The sequence below is a fragment of the Oryx dammah genome, unplaced genomic scaffold (genome assembly GCF_014754425.2).
Source record: "Oryx dammah isolate SB20612 unplaced genomic scaffold, SCBI_Odam_1.1 HiC_scaffold_4, whole genome shotgun sequence".
Classification (NCBI taxonomy): domain Eukaryota; kingdom Metazoa; phylum Chordata; class Mammalia; order Artiodactyla; family Bovidae; genus Oryx; species Oryx dammah.
Window position 1 is genome coordinate 34,038,634 of NW_024070188.1, and position 22,013 is coordinate 34,060,646.

Below are 22,013 nucleotides of genomic sequence, written 5' to 3' on the forward strand. Positions count from 1 at the left end.
AAATGGGTCTGTATATGTAGAGAGACTGGGGTAGGTGTGTAGAGGAAGAAATGGGTATGTACATGTTTGCATGTGTGTGTTTGGAGAGACAAGGGTAGAGATGGGGTGTGTTAGCAAGGAATACAATGTATTTTCAAGCAGAAACAAGTGTGTGTGTGTGTGTGTGTGTGTGTGGAGACAGGGGTATGAGCATGTTGAGAGATGGGGTGGTCTGAACAGAGACACAGGTATGTGTGTAGCAAGACATGAGGAGAATGTGGGGTCGTGTGTGTGGAGTGAGATGAGGTTTTGGTCTCTGTATGTGTAGACTGGGGGCCAATATGGAGGGAGAGACGGGTATGTGTGTATGTACATGTGTGCAGAGACTGATGTACATGTATGTGTGTGTATGTGCAGAGTGACTGGGGTGTCAGTGTGGAAGGGAAGATGAGGGGATGTGGAGGGAGATTCAGGAGATGGTGAGCAGGAAGAGGCAGGTGTGTGGGTGTACAGACAGGGATGCACAGAGATGGGTTGTGTTTGTATCTGTGGAAACAGAAATGGTTGTGAGGAGGGTGAGACAGGATATGGGTCTGTGTATGTAGAGACTGGAGTGTTTGTGTGAAGGGAGAGATGGGTTTGTGTTTGTTGATGTATTAGGAGAGACTGGGGATGGGAATGGAGAGAGACAGGCATGTATATGTATGTATGTATGTATGTATATGTATGTGTGTGTGTGTGTGTGTAGGATAGAGGAAAGGCATGTGAAGGGAGGGAACAGGGAGAGTGTGGAGGGAGAAACAAGTGTGAGTGTGTGTGTTCAGAAAGTGGCCTGTGGGCATGGAGGGAGAGGTGGGGATAGAGAGGTAGAGATGCACATATGTTTGTGTGTGTGTGGAGGGAGATGAGATTGTGGAGGGAAAGATGGGACTGTGTATAGAGATGAGTCTGTTGCATGTGGAGAGCAAGATGGGTGTATGTGTGGGTGCTGCAGGGGTGTGTGTGTATAGAGACTAATGTGGTGTGGTGAGGGGAATAGAGGCAGTTTTTGTGTAGAGAGATGGTGTTTGCGAGTGTGTGTGTTGAGATTGTGGTGTGGATATTGAGGAAGAGTCGTGTATGTGTGTGTGTGTGTGTAGAGACTGGAAATGTGTGCAGGGAGAGACTACTATATGTCTGTGGGGGCTGAAACGGATGTGTTTGTGAGTGTAATGAGAGACTGGGGGTGTGGAGGGAGAGACTGAGTGGGTGTTTGTGATTATGGAAAGATGGCTCTTTTGTGTGTATATGTATCTCTAGAGACTAGTTTGTGGGTGTGGAGAGAGATGAGTGTGCTTGTGTGTGTGTACAGTGAGTTGGGTGTGTGTGTACATGGAGGGTGAGTTGGGGATTATGGAGGGTGAGCAGAATATGTGTGTGGATAGACTGGGCTGTGTGTTTGGATGGAAAAACAGGTGTGTGTCTATGTGGAGGAGACTATCAGGGGTGTGATTATTGGGGGAGAGACGGGAGTTTAAATGTAGAGGAGAAGTTGTGCAGTGTGTGTTTATAGGGAGGGATAGGTATTTATATGTGTGTTGAAAGATGGGGAATCTGGGGGGAGACAAAATTTTGTGTAGGAAGAAATGGGAGAATGTGGGATGGTGTGTGTGGAGGGATAGATGTGGGGTGTGTGTGTGTAGACTGGAATGTGCGTGAGTACATATATAAAGGTATGTGGGGGCTGTGTATGGATATACTGGGGTGTGTGTGGGAGACCAGAGGTGTGTGGAGGGATAGATGGGGGTGTGAGCATGTGGAGAAATTGATGTGTATGTATTTGTCTGTTTATAAACTGGGCTTTGAGTTTATCAGAGAGAAGGGGTGTATATTTCAATCAATGGAGGTGTAGAGAGAGAACTGGAGGGGTGTGGAAGGAGAAATGGAGGCATGTAAAGGGAGAGACAACTCTGTGTGTATAGGGATGGGTGTGTTTGGGAGTTGATGGAGAGAAGGGGGTTTGAGGGAGACTAGTGGAGTAGGGAATGTCTATGTGTAGATAGATACATGTATGTGTGCACGAGTGTGTGCATGTGCATGTGAGTGTTCAGACATAGATTGGGGTGTTGCAGGAGAGAGGGGTATGGGTGTTTGTGGGGATAGGGGTGTATGTATGATTGTGTCGAGACTGGGTTGGGTTATGGAGCGAGAGATGTGGGTTTGGAGGGAGAAAAAAGAAGGTGAGGGAAAGATGGGTGAGTGTTTTCGTGTGAAGAGACTGAGATGTAAGCGTGGAAGGAGAAACAGGAGTCTGGGTGTGGTTGTAGAGACTGGGGTGCATATGGAGGGAGACTTGTGTTTATGTGTTTGCATGTATGTGTACATTAAGTTGGGAAGTGAAAGTCGCTCAGTGGTATCTGACTCTTTTGTGACCCTTTGCGACTGTGACTTATAGAGTCCAAGGAATTCTTCAGGCCAGAATACCGGAGTGGGTAGCCTTTCCCTTCTTCAGGGGAACTTTCCAATCCAGAGATCAAACCCAGGTCTCCCACATTGCAGGTGCGTTGTTTACCAGTTGAGCCACAAGGGAAGCCCACAACTAGAACATTGTCAGAAGTGGGATGGAATGAGTTTGAGTAAACTCCAGGGGTTGCTGATGGACAGGGAGGCATGGGGTGCTGCAGTCCATGGGGTCGCAGAGTCAGACATGACTTAGCAACTGAACTGATGTGTCTGTATGGAGAGACTGAGGTTGGGTGTGGAGTTAGAGACATGGGTGTGGATGTTTGGAAAGATGGAAGTAGTATGTATGTGTAGAGATTGGGTTTTGGGTAGACAGATGGTTGTGTGCATGTCTGTGTGTGTGGAGATACTAGGGTGTATGTGTGGAGAGACTGTGGTATATATGTAGAGATGGTGTTTTGGAGAGAGGCTGTGTTGTAGGTAAAGACAGGTATAAGTGTGTAGACTGTGTGTGTATGGAGACACTGAGGTGTGGGTGTAGAATTTGAGATGGGTATGAGTATAGATCTCTGTGGAAAGATGGATTTCTGTGTTTGTGTGTGTATGTGGAGAGATGAGGTGGTGTGGAGAGAGTTAAGAGGGTGTTTGTTGGTAGAGATAGGTATAGAGGTATAGAGGCAGGGGTGTGTTATGGAGGGAGAGATGGCTGTTTGGTATGGAGAAACAGGTTGTGTGTGTTGAGGGAGAGGTGGGGTCAGACTGTGAAGGGAGCAATGGGAAGAGTTTGGGCTGTGTGTTGGAATGAGACATGTAGTGTGGGTGCTTGTGTTTGAGAAACTGGGGTGTGTGTTGTATGTATGTCTGGAGAGACTGGGATGTGCATGTGTGTAGAGAGAGACTAGGGTATGCGTGTGGAGGGAGAGAGGGGTGCTACTTATGTGCTTATGTTTGTAGAGACTAGAGGTGGGTGTGGAGGGAGACAGGCAAGTGTATTTGTGTTGAGGGAGAGAAGGAGGCTGTGGAGGAAAAGAGATGTGCATGTGGAGGGTTAGATGGGTTTGTGTGAGTGAGTGAGTGTGTGTGGATGCCGACAGGCAGGGATGGGCTTGACTGGAGGAAAAGAAGTGTATCTGAACCTGTGTAAGTGTGAAAGGAGAATCAGGGGTATGTATATGTAGATAGACTGGGGTATGTGTATAGAGGGAGAGATGGGTACGTGGATGTTTGCACGTGGACGTATGGAGAGACTGGAGTGTGAGTGTCGAGTTAGAGATGTGAATGTGAGTGTGTGGAAAAATGAGTGTGTGTATCTGTATATTTCTTTGTGTGTGTAGCTACTGGGGTATGTGTGGATGTGTGTGTAGAGAGACTATTGTCTGAGTGTGGAGGGAGAAACAGGATTGGGTGAGGTCTGTGTGTATGTGTGGAGAGCTGTGTGTGAGAGAGTGCTGAGGGTGAGACGACGTTGTGGAGGGAGAGAAGGAGCTGTGTGTAAGGAGGGAGAGTTAAGTGTGTGTGAAGGTAGAGACGTGGTGTAGGTCTAACTGTGTCTGTGTATGCCTGTGCAAAGACTGGGATTTTTGTGTGGGGGTGTGTAGAGAAGCTGGGATTTGGATATAGAGGGGTAGATAGGGTGTGTGTAGGCAGAGACAGGTATATGTGTGTAGAGATACAGGTGTGTTTGTGTGTATGGAGAGACTCAGGTGGAGGTGTAGAGGGAGGAATGGTGTGGACATGTTTCTGTGTGTACAAAGTTGGGTTTGGGTGTGTGTGTTTGAGGGTACACACATATTTAGTCCACAATAGTTACTGTAATCTCCCTCTGTGATCTAGCATTCTTATTGTGTTAGTCTTAAATAATTAATGCTATATTAACACTTTTATTTAATTATATTTTTGTTAGTTGCTTCCTTATTTTATGCAAGTAGTATATAAAATTAGATATACTCTTAGCTCTTATCTAAGTTCTTTAATTTTATAGAGAAGAAGACTCAGACCTTGGCAGGACTTGATTGTCTTGAGTATTTTTCCAAGAAATCAAATGTGTTATAGATAAATGTAATTTATTAGACTTGTCTAGTATGTACTTTGTGTCATAACTTCTGGTTTAGAGGCAAAGCAGGGTTGAGAGGTGCATACCCACCCAATTTGAATAGTGCCATTACCTTTCCCAGCTCTAGCTCATTCCATTAAGAAGGCTTTTATTTATTTATTTTTATTTTATTTTTACTTTATTTTACTTTACAGTACTGTATTGGTTTTGCCATACATTGACATGAAACCACCACGGGTGTATACGAGCTCCCAATCCTGAATCCCCCTCCCACCTCCCACCCCATATCATCCCTCTGGATCATCCCCATGCACCATCCCCAAGCATCCTGTATCCTGTATCGAACATAGACTGGCACTTCGTTTCTTACATGATAGTATACATGTTTCAGTGCCATTCTCCCAAATCATCCCACCCTCTCCCTCTCCCTCAGAATCCAAAAGTCCATTCTATATATCTGTGTCTCTTTTGCTGTCTCGCATACAGGGTCTTCATTACCATCTTTCTAAATTCCATATATATGTGTCAGTATACTGTATTGGTGTTTTTCTTTCTGGCTGACTTCACTCTGTATAATCGGCTCTAGTTTCATCCATCTCATTAGAACTGATTCAAATTTATTCTTTTTAATGGCTGAGTAATACTCCATCCATTGTGCATATGTACCACAGCTTTCTTATCCATTCATCTGCTGATGGACATCTAGGTTGCTTCCATGTCCTGGCTATTATAAACAGTGCTGCGATGAACATTGGGGTACATGTGTCTCTTTCAGTTCTGGTTTCCTCGGTGTGTATGCCCAGCAGTGGGATTGCTGGGTCATAAGGCAGTTCTATTTCCAGTTTTTAAAGGAATCTCCACACTGTTCTCCATAGTGGCTGAACTAGTTTGCATTCCCACCAACAGTGTAAGAGGGTTCCCTTTTCTCCACATCCTCTCCAGCATTTATTGCTTGCAGACTTTTGGATCACAGCCATTCTGACTGGTGTGAAATGGTACCTCATTGTGGTCTTGATTTGCATTTCTCTGATAATGAGTGATGTTGAGCATCTTTTCATGTGTTTGTTAGCCATCCATATGTCTTCTTTGGAGAAATGCCTATTTAGTTCTTTGGCCCATTTTTTGATTGGGTTGTTTATTTTTCTGGAGTTGAGCTGCATAAGTTGCTTATATATTTTTGAGATTAGTTGTTTGTCAGTTGCTTCATTTGCTATTGTTTTCTCCCATTCAGAAGGCTGTCTTTTCACCTTACTTATAGTTTCCTTTGTTTTGCAGAAGCTTTTAATTTTAATTAGATCCCATTTGTTTATCTTTGCTTTTATTTCCAGTATTCTGGGAGGTGGAAGGCTTTTAGTCCTAAGAACCTATTGTCAAAATCAGTCAGCTCATGTTTCTATTTGCTTAATGATTGAATATTTTCTGTTTTTATTGGAGTAGTATTTTTTTACAATGTTATGTTAGTTTCTGTTGTACAATGAAATGTAAAGCTATATGTTTACATATATCCGCTCCTTGATTCTCTCTCCCCCAGCCCACTACATCTCTCTAGGACATCACAGAGCACTGAGCTGAGCTCTCTGTGTTATACAGCAGGTTCCTACTAGCTCTGTTTTACATATGGTAGTATATATGTCAATGTATGGTTGAATATTTTCAATAGCAAAGACAAAGTGGCTTTATCTAGTGATTAAACAAATTAAATAGAAGAAATAAAACTCTCATCTGTGTAGGATTATTTCTTACTTTCAGAAAATAGAGTATTAAAAATTTGTTGGTCAGTCTGATATTTCAAGGAAAAGGTTAGATTTGTCACGTAATTCTGTGTGACTTTTCAATACGTCATTGTCAAATAATAAAAGTACCTTTTTCTTGTGAAATGCTTTTGATTTTAAATATAGTTTCCAGTATCTTAAGTAGATTAATAATTGTTGTTTAGTTGCTAAGTCAAGTTCAACTCTGCAACCCTATGGACTGTAGCCTGCCAAGTTCCTCTGTCAATAGGATTTTTCAAGGCAAGAATACAGGGGTGGGTTGCCATTTCCTTCTCCAGGGGGTCTTCCAGACCCAAGGGTCGAGCACATGGCTTCTGCTGCATCTCTTGCACTGCAATATGAATGCCTATAAATTGCATGTACACCTGTGGTGGATTCATGTCAATCTATGCCAAAAGCAATACAGAATTGTAAAGTAAAAATTAAAAATAAAAAAAAAAAGCTGAGCAGAAAAAAATAAAAAATAAAAAAATAAATTTAACATTTAATGCTGATTACCATATGAAACAATAATTGGATACACCTTTTCTTGTCCACTAATTTCTTGGATCTTTTTTCATTCTTATTTTATTCCATTTACAATTGTCTTTACCTTATAACTTTTCACAAGTTTCAGCAGACAGTAAACGTCTATTTATTCACAGGTTCAGAAAAACTCCCAATGCTGTTTGTGACTGGACATAACACATCTGAGTCTTTACTGCAGAAATTTCTCTCTCCAAACAAAATTTTGAATATGTAACAGGTGCAGTTATCTGTTCAGGCCACTATATAATTTTAATAGTCTCAAAGAGAGCACACAAACACTTTCTAGTTTTTAGACCATTTATTTGGTACTGTTTCCTTCTGCTTAATAGACAAGAGGCCCCCCAGTAACTCAATCTTCCCTCCTCTTCAGGTATTTAGAGATGTACATTTCTCTCTCAGGGTTCTAGGGACCACTTAGTATGCAGTGAGTATTAACATTGAGAAAAACATTTACTTTAGATAAAGAGATCATACTCATACTGTGTGTGTGTGCTCAGTTGGTCTTTCATGTCTGACTCTTTGTGGTCCCATGGACTGTAGCCCACCAGACTCCTTTGTCCATGGAATTCTTTGTGCAAGAATATTGAAGTGGGTAGCCATTCCCTTCTGCGGGGGATCTTCCTGCCCCAGGGATCAAACCTGGGTCTCCTGCATTGCGGGCAGATTCTTTACCATCTGAGCCATCAGGGAAGCCCCTCATATTCATACTACTAGACATTATAAATCTAAATTTTCACAAAAGTGATGTTTGCACATACTTAAAAAAAAACTACACTGAAGAAATCACAGAGGAAATCAAAAAATACTTAAGAGACCAGTGAAAGTACGGCAACCTAAAACCTGTGGGATATAGCCAAAGCAGTTCTAAGAGGGACCCTCAGGAAACCAGAAAAACCTCAAACAACCTAGTCTTACACCTACAGCAACTAGGGAAAGAACAGCAAACCCAAAGTTAGTAGAAGAAAAGAAATCATTAAATTCAGAGCAGAAATACAAATGAAGAAAATAGAAGAGATTAGTGAAAGTAAAAGCTGATTCTTTGAAAAGATAAACAACACTGATAAACCTTTAGCCAGACTCATCAAGAAAAAAGAGAACTCAATAAAATCATAAATAAAAAAAGAAGTTAGAGCAGACACCATTGAAAGTACAAAGAATCCTGAGACTACTATAAGTAACTGTATGCCAATAAAATTGACAATCTAGAAGAAATGGACAAATTCTTAGAAAGGTATTACCTCCCCAGATTGAACCAGGAAGAAAGAGAAAATAGGAACAAAACTGAAAAACTAAATGTTAAAAGGATTTTAGTAATAACAGCAATGCTCTATCTCATCCCTTCCCAACTCTGTCTTCAGAATCAATTAGTTGAAGCCTTATTATCCTAGTATAACACTTATGTTCAGCTCAAATTCTGTTAATATTTGGAATTTCAGCTCTCAAGAAAACAATCCCTAAAAGCTCCAAATAATATTTTTCTCATGTCATAAAGTAATGCCCCTGCAGTTATCTACATGCCCCATCTTTTGAAGTGAGTTTGTATAATTATTTTGATTAATTTATCTCAGTCCTAAACAAATAGAGCTTTAAACTTGGTTTTCCAAGTGATTCTTTTATTATAGAAATCCCAAGAATTGATAGTTGCAGCCTTGAGACTGTTATGAAGCATTCTATAACTAAATGTAGACTTAACAAACAGTCTGAAAACCGATTAATGATGTCTACCCCAAGTATACAAGAGGGGTAGCAAGTGTATTCAGAACGTTCTTTAAATCAGCTTTAAAGTTTTTTTTTTTCTTATATAAAAAGACATTTTAAAAGTCCAAACACACTTAAAAACTCATGGGACAACTAAAGTTGTAGATTTTGAAATGATCACTATAGACAATTTACTTTTTTAAAGAGGAAAAACTGAAAAGGAGGCAAGAATATGCAAATGATAAGTCTCTTCAGTAAGTAGTGCTGGGAAAACTGTACAGCTAAATATGACAATGAGACTAGAACATTCCCTCACATCACATACAATAAACCCAAAATGGATTAGAGATGCAAGTGTAAGAACTGAAACCATAACTCCTAAAGAAGAACAGGCAGAACACTGACAAACTGTAGGTGAAAAATATTGCTGTCTCCTAAGGCAAAAGAAAAGCAAAACAAATGGGATCTAATTGAACTTAAGCCTTTGCACATCAAAGGAAGCCATCAAAAAGAACCTACTGAATGAGAGAAAATATTTTCAAATGATATGACCAACAAGGAGTTAATATCCAAAATATATCAGCTTACAGAACTCAAATATCAAAAAGCAGACCACCCAATCAAAAAATGAGCAGCAAATCTAAACAGACTTTTCCAAATATGACTTTCATGTTGCCAACAGGCACATAAAAAGATTCTCAAAGCAACGCTAATCAGGGAAATGCAAATGCAAAAGAGATATCACCTTACACCTGTCAGAATGGCTATCAAAAAATCAACAAACACTGGCAAGAATGTGGAGAAAAGAGGGAACCCCTGTACACTGGGTGGGTATGTCAACTGGTTCAGCCACTATGCAAAACAGTATGGAGGCTCTCCCAAACTAAAAGAACTATCACACAATGCACCAACTGATTCCTGGATGCATATCTGAAAAACTATGAGATAACTAATTCAAAATGATACATGCACCCCATGTTCATAGCAGCACTGTTTACAATAGCCAGTGCATGGTAGCAACCAAGGTGTTCATCAGATGTACGCATTAAGATAATGTATATATCCACAATTTTTTATCACTCAGTTGTAAATAAAGAATGGAATTCAGCCATTTGCAGAAACATGGATATACCTAGAGGACATTATACTTAGTGAAATAAGTCAGAGAAAAAGACAAATACTGTATATCACTTACATGTGAAATCTAAAAAAAAAATTAATATATATAACAAAACAGAAACAAACTCTACACAGGTAAAGAAAACAAATTAGTGTTTACCAGCAGGGAGAGGAAAGAAGGGAAGGTGTTGGGCTTCACCATGCAGGTGTGTAAGACTTGGAGTTGCCCAGCCTTGAAACAAAAGAAAGAGCCAAGAGACAGTGACAGAGATATCAACAGCTTATTGTATAAGAGATCTTACAACTTTGAAGCTAAACGTCTTGGAGTAACACCCCACATTGGCTGGCTGGCTGGCTGGCTGACAAGCAGGCCTGCTATAGCAGCCATCTTCACTACTCAGGGGAGGAGGAGATGGCAGCTACCATTTATATTGGGAATTGACATCAGGTTGGCTCTTCAGTTACCAGGGAAATCAGAAGGTGGGGTAGGTCCCTGTCAGACTCTCAGGTTATGGAGCTTCACGAGGGCAGGGATTTCCCTTTATTAAATTGTAGGTGGAGCTGTTCTGGCCTAAGGATTAGAACAGTCATTAGCTGGAGCAGGTGGTGAGCAGTTCATGTGAGCAGTAGGTAAGTGAAGCAGAGCCTGGTCTAGCAGGGGATATACACAGAGCAAGAGAGTAGCCATCTTGAGTGGCCTGACTATAATACATCTCTAATTATCCTTCATGACCTTTTCCAGTCTTGGTCCACTCCTCTTCTGTAATATCCCTGGGTCAGGTATGTAGAGGTATATGGCAACAAATACAATACAAAAGCAAAATGCAATCCCAAGCCCCCAAAGTGGGCAAACTTTAGAGCCAGGTGCTTATTGGGTCAATTTTTCATGGAAGTTGAGAAGACAAAGATATCTCACTGTAGACCAAACAATCAAACTCAGCAGGAAGACCACCTTTGTCACTTAGTCGTTCAGACTAGGGATCAGATGTAAGCTGTATAACAGGCAAAATAAAGGAAAATCAAGACCATCAAGCAAAATACAAGTGTTAATAGCATTCTGAGATAATACCATATCTGACTGCAGTTTTGTCCTGGCCTACAGTACCGAAACTACCCATCTACCCACCATCCCCAGAGAGAAAGTGAAGTTGCTCAGTCATGTCCGACTCTTTGCGTCCCCATGGACTGTAGCCTACCAGGCTCCTCCCTCCATGGGATTCTCCAGGCAGGAGTACTGGAGTGGGTTGCCATTTCCTCCTCCAGGGCATCTTCCCGACCCAGGGATCGAACCCGGGCCTCCTGCATTCCAGGCAGACGCTTTTAGCCTCTGAGCCAACAGAGAAGACCACCATCCATGGTTGGCACCAAATACTGGAGATTCTGTCTAAGAGATCACAACATTAATATAATGGTGCCTTTCTTCAGTAAGGAATCAGATTAATTACTTTAGTAGTCTTACCTGGGACAGGGCAGAATACAGGTGAAATCTATAAATTCTTTATTTTAAATTTTGCAAGCAATTATTTAATTGATAACATACAAGGGAGAAAGCACGCAAATCATGAGTATAAAGGTCAAAACAGTTTTTGCAAATTGAACACACACATGTAACCAAAACTGGGTTGAGGAACCGAGACATCACTAGAGTGCCAGAAGTTCCTCACAAGCTTCCCTTCAGTCTACCCCTCTCCAAGGATAAGTGCACTTCTGACTTCTAACACTATAGATTAATTTTTCCTATTTTGAATTTTACGTAAATAGAAGTATATGATACAGACAGTAATGTATCTTTTACAGCATTAGGTTTGTGACAATTCATACCTGTTTTTAAATGTAGTTATAGTTCATTAATTTTTATTGCTGCGTAGTATCTGTTATATGATTATGCCATAATTTACTTTCCCATTTTCTTACTCTGAACACTTAGGTTATTCCATTTGTGGTATTATGAATAAGTTATACACATATTTTAATGAACATATGTAGCCCATTTCTGTTATATATATATATATAGCAACTTTTTTCTTACTAGATTTTTCTTTTAATTTTTATTGCAGTGTAAGTAATAGTTGCCTTACAATGTTGTATTAGTTTTTGCTGTACACCAAAGTGAATCAGCTGTATGTATACCTATATCCCCTCTTTGTTTTATTTCCTTCCCATTTAGGTCACAACAGAGCATTAAGTAGAGTTCTCTGTGCTACACAGCAGATTCTCATTAGTTATCTATTTTATACACAATATCAATAGTGTATATATGTCAGTTCCAATTATTCTTTCCTAATCCTATTCCTCATGTGGCAGCAACAAACCCAAAGCACCAGGGACTTACCTGTCAGCCCCAGGGTTTTTTCATGTGTGTTTCTGGGGATAGATCCTGCAGCAAGGGCTAAAACAGTTGAATTCAGGTTGGGGTGACTTGTTATTTTTGGATTAATGTGGTATAAGCACTTCAGTGATTGCTCCTGGGATATTTACACCTGTGGAGAGAACAAGCTTCTTGTCTCAGTTGTTAAGCAACCCAGTCATCCTTTCAATTATCCCTGCAGCAGACTGGTTGTAGGGCAGGGGAAATGCCAGCATATGCCACTTTTGTCAGACACTCCTGAACTTTATGGCTGGTAAAGTGTATTCCTTGGTCACTATGGATGTCCATGGGGGTCCTGTATGTTCCTCACATCTGTTCCTGACCCTGAATATTGGGTTTTTGCATTGCCAGTAACATGAGTAGGTCTTTTGTAATGTCTTCCACCTGTTGTAACATGTTGTAGATTGCACAGAGCTGCACTCTACAGCATGTTAGAACTGCGTTGTTCCATCACACTATATCACCGCCCTGCCCCTTCCATAGCTAGGACCAGAAGCCCAAGGGTACTCATCATTTTGCCATCACCACAGGTCCCAAACCAAACCCTTAGGGTAACTGGCCAAACTCAATTCACATGCCTGTCTCTAAGTTAATAAAGCCTGTTTCTATAATTACTTAAAGGGGGGTGTGTGTCAGGGATATGCTTATTTTACCCAAGCAGATAACATCCAAGTATTTGATAGATAATAGAGATCCTTGCATTTTGTCTGTATTCAGCAGCCATTCCCCCATTGCCGTCAAATGAGCCATGAGCATAGGGCTGCTACCTTTAAACTGGAAAGAGACTCTGAAGATATCATCAGTATGACAGAATATCTCATGGTGGTCAGCTGTCACAGGGACCACCATGCTAGTGGGAGGCCCGCTAAACTTTATTTCCTGACATACTGAGGGCTCATGGAAATTTCCTCAGCCTCCTAACCAGGTCACCAATTATCGGGCTGCACCCCGCAGGCCTGCAAGCCTCGAGCTGCCCAGCCTAGAGACAGAAGAGCCCAGTGACAGAGACACCAGTGGCTTATTGGATAGGGGATCTTACATGTCTGAAGCAAAATGTCCTAGAGTGACACTCCACAATGCGTGTAGGCTGGCGGGCAGGCGGGTGAGCACACAACAAGCTACAGCAGCCAACTTTGCTACTCAGGGGAGGAGGCGTCTACTTTTTATATAGTGAATTGATGTCTGGTTGGCCCGTTAGTTACCAGGGAAACCAGAAGGTGGAGCAGCATGTCTCTCAAGGCCCCTTAGTTTAAGGAGCTGATAAGAAGGCAGAGGTTTCCTTTTAATAAACTAGCAAGTAGAGCTCTTCTGGCCTAAGGATGAGAATGAACGATCACTAGCTGGATCAAGGCAAGCAGGTCATGTGAGTAGTATGTAGGTAAAGCAGGGACTGGTCCAGCAAGGGACATACACAGAGCAAGAGAACAGCCATCTTGAGGTGGCTTGACTGTATAGATAAGCAAGACAGGGATATGGGATTAAGAAATACAAACTACTATACATAAAATAGATAAATAAAAAGGATATATCACACAGCACAGTGAATTATAGCCATCGTTTTCTAATAACTTTTAATGTAGTATAATCAGTAAACATGCTGAGGCACTATGCTGTACACCTGAAACTAGTATAATCTTATAAATCAACGATACTTCAACACAAAATTAAAGATGATTAACTGAATAATATATTTGACATCTTTAAAGAGCTTATTGAATTTTGAGTTATAGTGTCATCAAAAAAGTCTGTGTTTAATGAAATTTGTTAAAATAATCCAAGTGGTTTTCCCTACATAAGAGTTTGCTGATAATTTTCATACTTTGTGTTTTAATGGTTCCGTTTACTGCTTTTTTGTTCTATGAGCACCTGCTCAGTTTTGCTATGCTGCACCTAGATACTATGAGTCATTGTGTTAATTCATTTAGAGAGTCTTCTGAAATTGAATACATCTGAGAAGGAAAGCAAAGATTAGAAATGCAAATGGTATAATTGCTGCTTTTGGTGTTGTTATATTAACTTTTTATTTCTTTAATTTACTTTATATGAGAAAATCAGATGATTTTGAATTATTCACCACATTTTCTTCCAATGTGAACCTCTTTTTATTGTGATTAGACTTTCACATTAAGTGTTAATGCTTTTTACTGAGAAGCAGGTTAATTGTACCATCTATTTTCAATTAGCCCTAATAGGGTGCATATGTAGCGGCAGAGTCTATTGTGCATGTCCTTATAGAAGTGAGGAAATGAAGTAAAAGCTATTATTTTGATGTTCTGAAAAATTATACTCCATATTATGTTAGATTAACAAAATGAATGACTAATGTTCCATGTACACATGAGCTGTAACAGCATTTCTGACTCAATAAATCTGAATACTTGCTGATACCCAATATTTTTTATTCTTAAATGCAAATTAAATCTTGATTATTTTATTACCTTTAGTTACTGACTTCTAAAAGTTGATGTGTATATATATATATATATGTTCACTATTGACTTTTCAACACCAACCAGGAAAATTCTAAAATATTTAGGTTCCTTGTTATTTTATGAGAACATATATGGCAAACCTTATAGAAAGCTATAGAAGAAAATGCATTTTTTCTTCTCTTACTGTGAACTGCAATGTAAATTTTTACTTTTGGAGTTGTGGATTACTTATAGTTCATTGATCAAAAGCAATATATATTTATATGATATATGTGGAATTTTATTACATGTATTTATAAGAAATTCCTGAACAACAAAGAGGTTAATTTTTAATAGTTGATAGGAATTAGAAATTTTAATAACTGGGAATGTTTACATTAATTATGCTTTTAAAAGGTCCTATTTTTCACTTTCCATATTTGTAGATTGTTTTAATTTAGGAATACCACTAAATCTAAAATCTGTCAATGGTATTAGGAGAGGTAATTACAGTTAAGTGACCGTTCTTAAATTCTGAAGTATTTGTTTGCTTTCTATATATTTGCCAGTGTTTTGATTCATTTTCAAAAATCTGATGTAATTATAAGATGACAATTTCACTAAGTTTTGCGTGTTTTCCTTGTCAAAACCAAATTAAATGACCCCAGAAATACTAAACTTTTAAAGAGTACAGGAACTCTATAGAGAGTGAAGGTATTGCATTGTCCTGTATAAAATAAGTTTTAGAAGCATTCTCTAAAATAACTATCCATTGAATATTTTAAACCCAGGTTAATGAATTAATTCTGGAAATGTCAATAATTGTCCTCAAAAATGTATTGAAAACAAGTGTAAATTCAAGGGAATCAAGAGAAATGATAGAGTAAGTAATAAAAGTCATATAAAGTTGTGTATTAACATTTGAACACAGAATCAAGTCAGCAAGGGCTATCAAACTAAAGATAATTACTAGTGTGTCAATTTATGCAAATGAGAAAAATCAGATAATAATTTTGACATCTTAAATGTTATTTGATAAAATTTATTTCTTCTGTGTAAAATTTCATGTTAATTGTAGAATGAAAGCAAACTTCCTTAACATGGAAAAGAATCTTAGAATACTACAGAAAACATCAATTCTAATGGTTAAAAGTGAAGAAAACACTTAAATATTATTTGAGATACAGGAACTGAAATGATATTTCAAAAAATTGTGAATATCAGAATAACCTATGAAATTTTTCACAAGTGGAAATTTTTCTAGGAACTAGGAAATTTTGACTGGAAGTCTGTGTGTACCTATATTATAAGGATATTTGCTTAAATATTGATAACAACAATAATGAACATTTGAGTGATTTCTCCATGTCTGAATGCTTCTAAATTTTTAAAATATATAAATATTTTAAAATTCACAAGATCTGTATAGAATAGGAGCTATTATTATCTTATCTTACAGATGAGGAAACTAAGATGCAAAGAAGCTAAAAAATTGCCCACATTCTCTACAAGACAGATGCCAGAACTCAATTCACTTACTTACAGTTGATCTTGCTTTTGAAAAATGGATCAAAATCTCAGGCACAAGTCTCACTATATAACTGGATTTGCTATTTAACAAAGGGAACCCAAAGCTGATGCTCTGTGACAACCTAGAGGGATGGGATGGGGAGGCGATAGGAGGGGGATTTAAGCGGGAGGGCACATATGTATACCTATGGCTGATTCACATTGATGTATGGCAGAAACCATCACAATATTGTAAAGTAATATCCTCTGATTAAAAATAAAATAAAAAACACATTCCTTTAGCTGATATTAAGATAGCACATATTCTCAGTATGTGCTAGTATGGCTTCCCTTATCATGGCTTCCCTGATAGCTCAGCTGGTAGAGAATACACCCACGAATGCAGGAGACCCCAGTTCAATTCTTGGGTCAGGAAGATCTACTAGAGAAGGGAATGGCTACCCACTCCAGTATTCTGGCCTGCTGAATTCCTGGACTATATAGTCCCCGGGGTCACAAAGAACTGGACACGGCTGAGAGACTTTCACGTTCTCAGTATATTCCTTAGAGCTGGAAGTTTGGAGTCAACTGTCCTTGGTTTCTCTATACTCTTTCGGTAGGCAGATGCAAGTTTTATTTTACTCAGGAAAGGTTCCTTGACTTAGAGTTTTAAATATAGGTTCTCTTCTATCACTTTGTTTTTATTCTTCAATATCTCCAGTTATATGTACACTAAATTATTAGTCTTAGAATCACTTTACACTCTCAAAATATATTGAGAAGCACAAAGAGTTTTTGTTTATGTGTACTTAGAAGTGAAGTGTTAGTCACTCAGTCATATCTGACTCTTTGTGACCCCGTGGACTGTAGCCCATCAGGCTCCTCTGTCCATGGAATTCTCCAGGCAAGAATACTAGAGTGGGTTGCCATTTCCTTCTCCAGGTGAATCTCCTGACTCAGGGATTGAACCTGAGTCTCCGGCATTGCAGGAAGACTCTTTACTGAGTAATCCACCATCAGTATATACCAATTCAGAAATTAAGAATGAGAAATTTTGTTTGAATTGCAAGTTGTCTAAATTTTTTCTTCTGTTTCTAACATAGATCTTCCCTACTTATGTCTGCTAAAATTTTTGATTCTCATGTTCTTTTTATTCTATGTACATCTTTTGTAGATTTAATGATTTTGTTTTGTTGCTGTTGTTTTAAGTGTGTTGACTTTTCCTAAAATAATTGAGTGCATTATCAATAGAGAGGATTATGGGTTTGGGTGGCTTTCCTATTTCTCAGTGTAATGATACTCTTTTTGGTCTGGCTTCCTCTGATTTTTTGGTACCCTCATGTTTCAGTAATACTCTTATCATTAGTTACATTTTTATTTTTAACATTATTTGCTAGTTCTAAGGGACATGTCTTTTTAAATTTCTCTCTCTCAGAAGTGGTCCCTTCTAAGGATTGCCACCTCTGGCTCTCTGTACCTTCCTCTCTTTTCTTTTTAATACTCTAATTGATGGTACTTTGACCCTTTCCCTTCTCAAACATACTCATTTATTAGCACTCAGAGTTAGGTCCTCTCCTTCTGTGGTAAAATGCTAATTGATGTCTTCTGGGGTCTCTTACCAGCTCCTTCATATTCAAAGCCTTGTAAATTTAATTGCCAGAAAGAAAAATTTAGTGAAGTGTTAAAATTTGGGGAGATGCCAAGCTTTAAAGCACTTAGTATCTTTCATTGGCCCTGGTAAAATTACCTTATAATCCATACATTTGATGGAAACCTTAATGTTGTCATTGCTTTACTGATGAAACATAGATTGAACATAACAAGTTATTACTTTAACTGAAAAAAATTAAAATATTGTGTTAAGTCTGCTTATTGAGCAGACTTAATTGTATAATTACAGTAATGTCTTTAATTATAAAAAGGAGATCATATGAAACATAGGGAAGGCAATAATAGAAACAAAATTAAATAGGAATAAATTTGTCTTCTCTGGAAATTGTTTTTAAGTCCCCTCCTGGACAACTTAATAATTTCCTTTCATCTTTTCTTAATGTTCTTTATTTTATATATATATATATATATATATATATATATTTCATATGTACTTTTTGTTGTGGAAGACTTCTGCCATTTCTAAAAACAGGAAAAATGAACAAGTAGCCTACTGAACTCAAAGTACTCAACATCTTGTTAAATCTACACTCTTATCAACTTCATCCCCACCTCACAGTATTTCAAAGAAAATTTCAGATATCATAGCATTTTGTTGATAAATATTTCATTCAGTTCAGTTCGGTTGCTGAGTCATGTCTGACTCTTTGTGACCCCATGAACCGCAGCACGCCAGGCTTTCCTGTTCATCACCAGCTCCCGGAGTCCACCCAAACCCATGTCCATTGAGTTGATAATGCCATCCAACTATCTCATCCTCTGTCATCCCCTTCTCTTCCTGCCCTCAATCTTTCCCAGCATCAGGGTCATTTCAAATGAATCAGCTCTTCGCATCAGGTGGCCAAAGTATTGGAGTTTCAGCTTCAATATCAGTCTTTCCAATGAACAACCAGGACTGGTCTTTAGGATGGGCTGGTTGGATTTCCTTGCAGTCCAAGGGACTCTCAAGAGTCTCCTCCAACACCACACTTCAAAAGCATCAATTCTTCGGTGCTCAGGTTTCTTTATAGTCCAACTCTCACATCCATACATGACCACTGGAAAAACCATAGCCTTGACTAGACAGACTTTCATTGGCAAAGTAATGTCTCTGCTTTTTAATATGCTGTCTAAGTTGGTCATAACTTTCCTTCCAAGGAGTAAGCATCTTTTATTTCATGGCTGCATTCACCATATGCAGTGATTTTGGAGCCAATTGGCTTAAAACTCAACATTCACAAATCTCAGATCATGGCATCTGGTCCCATCACTTCATGGCAAATTGATGGAGAAAGAATGGAAACAGTGAGAGACTTTATTTCTTGGCCCTGAAAAATCACTGCAGATGGTGACTGTAGCCATGAAATTAAAAGATGCTTGGTCCTTGGAAGAAAAGCTATGAAAAACTAGACAGAACATTAAAAAACAGAGACATTACTTTACCAACAAAGGTCCATCTAGACAAAGCTATGGTTTTTCCAGTAGTCATGTATGGATGTGAGAGTTAGACTATAAAGAAAGCTGAGTGCTGAAGAATGGATGCTTTTGAACTGTGGTGTTGGAGAAGACTCTTGAGAGTCCCTTGGACTGCAAGGAGATTCAAACAGTCAATCCTAAAGAAAATTAGTCCTGAATGTTCATTGGAAGGACTGATGCTGAAGCTCAAACTCCAATTCTTTGACAATCTGAAGAACCAACTCATTGGAAAAGACCCTGATGCTGGGAAAGATTGAAAGCAGGAGGAGAAGGGGATGAGAGAGGATGAGGTGGTTGGAAGACATCACCAATGCAATGGACGTGACTTTGAGTAGGCTCTGGGAGTTGGTGATGCACAGGGAAGCCTGGCATGCTGCAGTCCATGGGATTTCAAAGAGTCGGACTTGACTGAGTGACTGAACTGACTGACTGATTTTGTAGTGTACTCCTGATCCTCATAGCTCAATTGGCAAAGTATCCACCTGCAATGCAGGTGACCCCAATTTGATTTCTGGGTGGAAAGATCCACTGGTGAAGGCATAAGCTGCCCAATCCAGTATTCTGGCCTGGAGAATTCCATGGACTATAAAGCACATGTGGTTGCAAAGAGTTGGACACAACTGAGCAACTTTCACTTTCACCTGGCATTGTGTTCAATGATTTAAGCTTAGATTTTTGTTGATTTGGGGCAGTCATTTGGGGCATCTTCATGCAATGTATCAGGAGTCATTCATAGACCATGTTCAGCATTTTGTTAATTTCATGTCCAACTCTTTTGCCATCCTGTGGACCATAGTCCACCAGGCTCCTCTGTCCATGGGAATTTGCAGGCAAGAATACTGGAGTGGGTTGCCAGTTTCTTCTCCAAGGACTCTTCCTGACCCAGGGTTCAAATCTGTGTCTCCTGCATTGGCAGGCAGATTCTTTACCACTCAATCACCAGGGAAGTCCATCTACAGTGTAACCATGATTTAAAGTTAATTATAAATATTTTTGTGGGGTAATACTTTGAGTTTTTATAAATATCCTGTTTCTCACACAATACACACCAACTAATTTTAGAATTTATTTTGATTCTTGCATGAATCAATTATTTTCATGATGTTTGATGGTGATTTTCTAATTATTTTTCTATTAGTTGACATTCTGTTAACAATGTAGAATCTTTCTTTTTTTTATTCTTCATGTTCTACTTTGTTTCTTTCTGCCTCCCCCTTTGGCTAATAAAGACTACTAAATTCCTTTTTTTATTTAATTATTTATAATCTGTCACTCATTATTACTTATAATCAAAGTTTCCCAATTTTAGTAGTGTTCTATCCTCTTTTCACGTGTCCCATCATTCTTAGAGCATTTTCTTACTTTCTGCATATAAGATATTTCAGGGTTACCCTACTCTGTTCCTGCTCCAGCTCTGCAACCAGCCTATTTCCAAGAATTTCTCAAGAAATAAAAAAAAAAAAACTCTAATAAACAGTCTAACCATACACTTAAAGCAATTAGAGAAAGGAGAATAAACAAAATTCAAAATCAGTAGAAGGAAAAAAATAATAAAGATTTAGAAGAAACAAATAAAACAGAGATGAAGAAAGCAATAGCAAAGATCAATGAAACTAAAAGCTGGTTCTTTGAGAAAATAAACAAAATTGATAAATGTTTAATCAGATTCATTAAGGAAAAAATGGTAGAAGACTCAAATCAATAAAATTAGAAATGAAAAAGGAGATGTTACAACTAACACCACAAAAATCCAAAGGATCTTATGAGACTACTACTAGCAACTGTATGCAAATAAAATTAACAACCTGGAAGAAATAGACAAATTCTTAGAAAGAGACAAACTTCCAAGACTGAATCAGGAATAAATATGAACAGACCAACCACAAGTTGGTAATGAAATTGAAAGTGTGATTAAAAATCTTCCAACAAACAAAAGTCCAGGACCAGATGGCTTCACAGGAGAATTCTGTCAAACATTTACAGAAGTGCTAATACCAATCCTTCTTAAGCTCTTCCAAAAAAATTGCAGAGAAAGAAACACTCCCAAACTCACCCCACAAGGCTATGATCACCCTGATAGGAAAACCAAACAAAGATATCACACACAAAAAATTACAGGTCACTGATGAACACAAATGCAAAAATTCTCAACAAAATACTAGTAAATAGAATCCAACACATTAAAAGAATCATAAGTAAAGACCAAGTGGGATTTATCCCAAGGATCTAAAGATACTTTAGTACACACAAATCAATCAGTGTGATATATCATATTTTTAAATTGAAGAACAAAAGAATGTATGATCACCCCTAAAGACATAGAAAAAGATTTTGGAAAAATCCAACACACATTTATGATAAAAAACTCTCCAGAAAGTGGGCATAGAGGGAATCTCATGATCGTGCTTCCATCACTGCAGTTGTGTCTGACTCTTTGAAACCTAATAGATCTTAATGTGCCAGGTTCCTCTGTCCATTCTGTCCATGGGATTTCCTGGCAAGATTACTGGAAGGCGTTGCCATACCCTCCTCCAGGGGTTCTTCTCCACCTAGAGACTGAATCTGTGTCTCCTGAGTCCCCTGCACTGCAGGCAGTTTCTTTTATTTCTGAGCCACTGTGAAGCCCAATAAGGGGGACCTAGCTTAATATAATAAAGACCATACACCACAAATCCACAGCTAACATTGTTCTCAATGGTGAAATACTGAAAGCATTCCTCTAACATCAGGAATGAGACAAGGATGTCTACTCTTACCACTACCATTCAACATAGTTTTTGAAGTCCTAGCTATGGCAATCAGGGAAGAAAAAGAAATACAAATAGGGAAAGAAGTAAAATGGGCATGTTAGCAGATGGCATCATACATAGAAAATCCCAAAGACACTACCAGAAAACTACTAGAGCTCATCAACGAATTCAGTAAAGTTGCAGGTTATAAAATTAATACACAGAAATCTCTTGCCTTTCTATACACTGATAGTGAAAGACAAGGAAGAGGCATTAATG